Source organism: Macrobrachium rosenbergii, chromosome 4 (genome assembly GCF_040412425.1).
Source record: "Macrobrachium rosenbergii isolate ZJJX-2024 chromosome 4, ASM4041242v1, whole genome shotgun sequence".
NCBI classification, from domain to species: domain Eukaryota; kingdom Metazoa; phylum Arthropoda; class Malacostraca; order Decapoda; family Palaemonidae; genus Macrobrachium; species Macrobrachium rosenbergii.
The window spans coordinates 71,574,529-71,579,814 of NC_089744.1; the positions used below are offsets into that span (position 1 = coordinate 71,574,529).

The window sequence follows — 5,286 nt, forward strand, 5'->3', positions numbered from 1 at the left end:
ATTTCGAAATTTGTTGTCACTTAGAGTATTTGGTTGTTTTTGGTATTCGACTGGATCTGTGACAGCATACGCTCTTTGTGGACCGTTTTGATTTTGCTGACTTTTCTTATAATTAAGATGTCTTACCTCTAGCTATCAGTCTGTAGCTTGAGGTGAATGAGGTGAGGAGCTATCGAAGACGATAGTTCCTCACTCTTTATGTATGATATGTAAGGGTGTTCAATGCTCTATGATAGTCGGTAATGAATGTGTGGGATTGTCTGAGGGTGAGTGGAAGAAATATGAAGCCTATATGCTTAAATTGGAGCGTGATAGGCTGAGGAAATCTTCCTCCTAGAGTGCATCCTTAGTTGGACAGTCAGGGTTTTCTCCTACTAGTAACCCTGTAGTAATTTATTATTAACCCTGTAGTTTGTTGCTGCAGAAGGTAATTCCCTGGCTCTCATTAGTGGAGTCAATCGTGCTCTTGAAACTAAAGTGAATGCAATTCAAACGCATAGTGTTAGTGCTAATTCAGCACAGTGTTGTGGAGGCGTCAGATCGGCCTATAATGCCTCTAGGCCTGGACACTCTGTCGAACTCCCAGGACCAGGGAGGGGCATGTCGGCAGCGAGGGTTGGGGCTTCCCACCGATCTGGCGTCCCTTCGGCGGAGTCTGATGGCCTTCTGAGCTGCCAGGGATGCGTGCTCAGGCACCGCATCCTGAAAAGTTGCTTCTCGTCCTCGACCGTCCTCCCCACGCCACGGGTTGGAGCTCTGGTTGGACTCTCGCCCTCTTAAGAGAAGCTTAGAGGAAGGGCGCTTCACGTCCTCTTCCTCTGAAGCGTTTGCTCTCTTCCCGAAAGTTAACGTGGATATTCCTCTACAGAAGAGAATAAAGTGTTTTTCGAATGATCACTCTACTCGACCCCCCTGTCGCGCTAAGGCAAGGGCTAGAGCTTCTTCCCCTGTGGAAGGAAGTATACGTCTCTGGCCCTTTCCTTCTCTCAGGTTCAGCCCTTCTCCGAGAGAGAGTGGCTTCTCCAGCGTAGATTTTGTTGGGTTTGCAACAACAGCTGGATGCTCTCATGAACCTTTCAGATTCGAATCTGCCTGTTAAAAAAGAGTACAGACTTTCACCTTCGTCTCCAGCAGAACGATACAGAGTCTGTCTTCTAGAAAAGTGTTTAGTGGCTTCCTATTCGTCTTCCCCGAGTTGGTGTTGGCGCTTTTCTCTTGTCGCGCCAGGGCGTCATGTGATCGCTCTCCTTTGCTGGCGCTCTCACCTTGGCCTTCGCGCCTGCCGCGCTGACGCTTATGCATGTGTGACTCTTCTAGTACTTGCCACGGAGCCTCTCGCGGCGTCACGCCATGGCGCTCCTTTCTAACGCCCGTATAACTTCAAGTCTTGTGTTGACACGCTCCAGTTTCATCATGTCGCACAACTACCCTTCAACATTTGATGTCCTTCTTAGGTAGCCAGTACTTGCTTGACCAGTACATATACTAGTGGAACGATACAGAGAAGATTAGCATGGCTCTTGCGCAAGGATGACACGCTGTCGTGGGCGTTCCACATTTTTTATGTTTACTATACGTACTCTAGTTGGCGACAGCCGTTCGGCGGGAGTTCCGCTGCGTATCGGCGAATCGAACTACTTTCACCACTCCTCAAGACCCTCCAGCTGCGGAAGAACATCCTCTTTTCGTCACAGCCTTTATTATGAAGAGAAACTTCTTTCGTCTTCTTCTTCCTCTGATTATCAGACTCTGGCTTTTTCTTAGGGATCTGTTCCTGAGACTTTTCAGCAATCGGCTCCTCTCTCTCCACCCTGCAGCAGTTGTGTCTTTGTCTTAAGGGCGTTTGTGAAAAAATCGAAATAAAATTTTTCTAAGGATATTTTATATATGGCATCATACATATCTGACTATCTTCTCAGAAAGTTTTATTTAAAAAGTTGTACAGTTAGAAGTTATAAACAAAACAGTAACCTATCATAGTCAAATTACATTTTCATATAATGTAATGATATTGTCATGTATATCAGTGGTAATTTCCTTTTAGTAAAATAATATCTAATGCGATCTATGGCAACCCTGCGGACGCAAAATGCATCGAAAGACAGGAATGCCGCGGGGCAGTCGGTGGCAGTCAGTCAGTAGCAGCTCAGGCTTGACTAAGTAAGGCGTCTCGCTGGCCATCCTCCGTGTTTTGACACTTTCGCTTCATTTAGCTTCATTTAGCAGTTATATTACTTTGCAGGTCTGGTTTTGGCTTTTCGTTATGTCATAAAACATCAAACTGTGTAACGACAAACAAATAAATACACAGAAGAAGCAAAAAAATATCGTTTTCTCAAAACTAAAGTTATCGACATTCAAGCTGCATCTCCTTCATAACGCTTGCACCCGATCTCAGATACAAAAAGTAAGTAGCTAAATGTTTGCATAAAAGGGGCTTCCACATGGGAGTAACAGAGACCCGCACCACGAGAAGAGTTTTTTTCCCAGAATGTCACTTCCAGAGGTAGCCAGTGACTTCCCTTCATCTCAGACTCCTTTGCAACCAGGCTTCATTTTTGCACAAGCCTGGAAAGAGTGAAGAGACAGCGTTTGGTCCCTCTACTGTTAGAGAGAGGTTACTTGATTCCCTTCTGTCTCCTCTTTTTGTTTTTGTTTCCCAACTGCCTTCCTGTCAAACAGAAAATTGTTTGACCTGCTTTCGAACAGATGTTCGGCGGGACAATGGAACAGATATTGGACTTCGGTGTTCCCGAGTTTTACCACAGATTGTTTCTAGTCCCGAAACTTTCAGTAGGCTGGAACCCGACGGGCGTCAGCCAGGTCGAACAACTGGTCGGAGAAGGAAAAGTTCAAGATGGAACCTCATGATCCAATACTGAGCCCTTCATCCGGGGATTGGATGGTATCTTTGGATCTCCAAGATACTTATCTTCACGCCCCAATTCATCACGTTAGGTGAAATTATCTCAGGTTGTCTTGGGGACTAGGCGTACCAGTTCAAGACTCTCTGCTTTGGACTCTGCACAGCGGCCATACCACGTTGAAAACACGGCTTCGTCGATCGAAGTTAAGCAACGTTGGGTCTGGTCAGTACTTGGATGGTTGACCGCCTGGGAACACCAGATGCTGTTGGCGTCACATTTTGCTCCTAGGGTGTTTACACGTCTCATGAAAAACGTTCGCGATAAGTTGCATCTGCCGCGATCAGGATCTCACTCTACTTGGACGACTGGTTGATTCGGCGTGCGTCGAAGCGGAAGTATCTGGAGGACCTTCAGTTGACTCACCTTCGTGAAGTCCCTGGGACTTCTGGTCTGTGGAGAAGTCGCAGCTGATCCCCTCACTGTCCATTGTGTCTGGGAATTCAGATCTATTCAGCGGCTTTTATAGCGTCTCCGTCGCAAGAACGGCAACTTCTATGTACGAAAAAGTTTCGGCCTTCTTGGAAAAGGAAACATGCTAGGTGAAGGAAGGAATGAGTCTGGGACCATTTCCTCGCTGGAGAAGTTTGTTTCTGGGAGTCTACATCTCCAGGCCTCTTCAGTTCTTTTGTTGGAAAACTGACAAAGCAAGGGAGAAGACTTGAAGAGAGGTGATTCTTCCTTATATGAGGATCTGTGGTGGTGGCTCGATCCAACGGAATTGCAGAAAGGGATCTCCCTCAAGCTTCTGAACCCCAACCTAGTGTTTTCGGCAGATTGCGTCCAACAGGTTGGGGAGCAACACTAGAGGAGAGAGAAGTGTTAGGAACCTGGAGAGAGGAACAGGTGTCCTGGCACATCGACTTCAAAGATTTGGCGGCTATCTTTTAGCTCGCCAATTCTTCGAGGTCCAAGTTTGCAATCGTGTAGTTCTAGCAAACTCGGACAATACTTGTTCCCTGTTCAGCCTTGCAAGAGAGATTATTCTTTGAGCCTATGCTCGCCAACATTTACGATTCTCACAGAGTTTTGTGGCAGAGGAGTCGAAAAATGTTCGAGCAGACCTGCTCTGTTGGCGCCATCAACTCCTGCCGAAGAATGGACCATCATCAGGAGGTTTGCCAAGATTTTTGGAAATTTTAGGTCTCCATCTTGTGGAAGGTATTTTCACGACCTCAAGAACAGCGAGGCTCCCTCTGTAAAGCTCATCTGTACTCGACCCTGGGGCAGTTCTGATAGTTGCTCTTCCTGGGATTGGACGAGAATGAATGTTTCGCCTTTTTCCGTTCTAAATTCTGGGAGGGGAGTCATACGCCAAGTTCGCGGCCTCTAAGGGGCGAGGATGACTCTCATCCCCATGTTTTGGCCTTCAACCACTGGTTCTCCAGGTTTCTCCTCTGGTTGGTAGGCGTTCGAGGACCCTTCCTATGAAGCAGACCTGCTCATACAAACCCCACTTCGAGATATCTTTGAATCTCCCGCTCTGAACCTGACTGCTTTCAGACTATCGAAACTTGGTCGGAAGCGAAGGGTTTCTGTGGCCAGGTGTACAGACCATCGCTAGAGCAAGTTCTTCATCTAAAGGATATATCTAGCGAAGTGAGCAACCTTCAAAGGTTGAATTGTAGAAAGAAGGGCTTTTCCTCTTCCTCTATCACTGTGAGCCAGGTTGCGGATTTTCTCCCTTTGCCAAGAGAAAAACTCGATACTTAGCAGTTCCGACTATCCAAGTGTTATCCAGACATGCTTTCGATTGTGTCTAGACACAGAGGATTAACTTTGTCTGACAATAAGGACCTCCACGATCTTACGAGCTCTTTCTAGACGTCCAAGGTTCCTCAGCTGATTTCCCCTGCTTGGAACTTGGACGTAATGCTCAGGATTTTTGATGTTTAGTCCTTTTTTGAGCCTCTCCACTCTGCATCTCTTAAGGATGTTACAAAGCGGCATTCTAAGCGAAGAGAGTGAGAGAAGTTCGAGGCCGTCATGTGGGCTTCAAGGAACACAATGCTGTCTATTCTTTAAGCCCTAAGTTCTTGGCTAAGAATGATAGGTCTTCTAACCCTTGGCCTAGACACTTTGAAATTAAAGGTTTAGCAGACCTTATTGGACAGGAACCTGAGGGAGTTCTATGTCCAGTTAGAGCTCTCAAGTACTACCTTAAAAGAACACAGGACACTCGTGGTCCATTGGATGTTTTATGGTGTTCTGTGAGGCAACCAGTTAAACCTATGTGAAGAATGCACTGGCATTCTTCATTGGTTTAATCGTGGGACGCACTCTAGTGTGACGACTCAACTTCAAGTTGTTGAGAGTTAACGCTCACGAGGTGGGCAGTTGCTACCTCCATAGTTCAAAGAAA

The 5,286-nt window shown here is 46.5% G+C and overlaps 2 pseudogenes; both read left to right on the plus strand.

The window, feature by feature from the left end:
- The first annotated feature begins 1,461 nt into the window (after positions 1–1,461).
- On the plus strand, positions 1,462–1,562 carry LOC136838401 (U6 spliceosomal RNA; annotated as a pseudogene).
- Positions 1,563–3,025: 1,463 nt separating this feature from the next.
- LOC136838387 (5S ribosomal RNA) lies at positions 3,026–3,138 on the plus strand (annotated as a pseudogene).
- Positions 3,139–5,286: the final 2,148 nt, after the last annotated feature.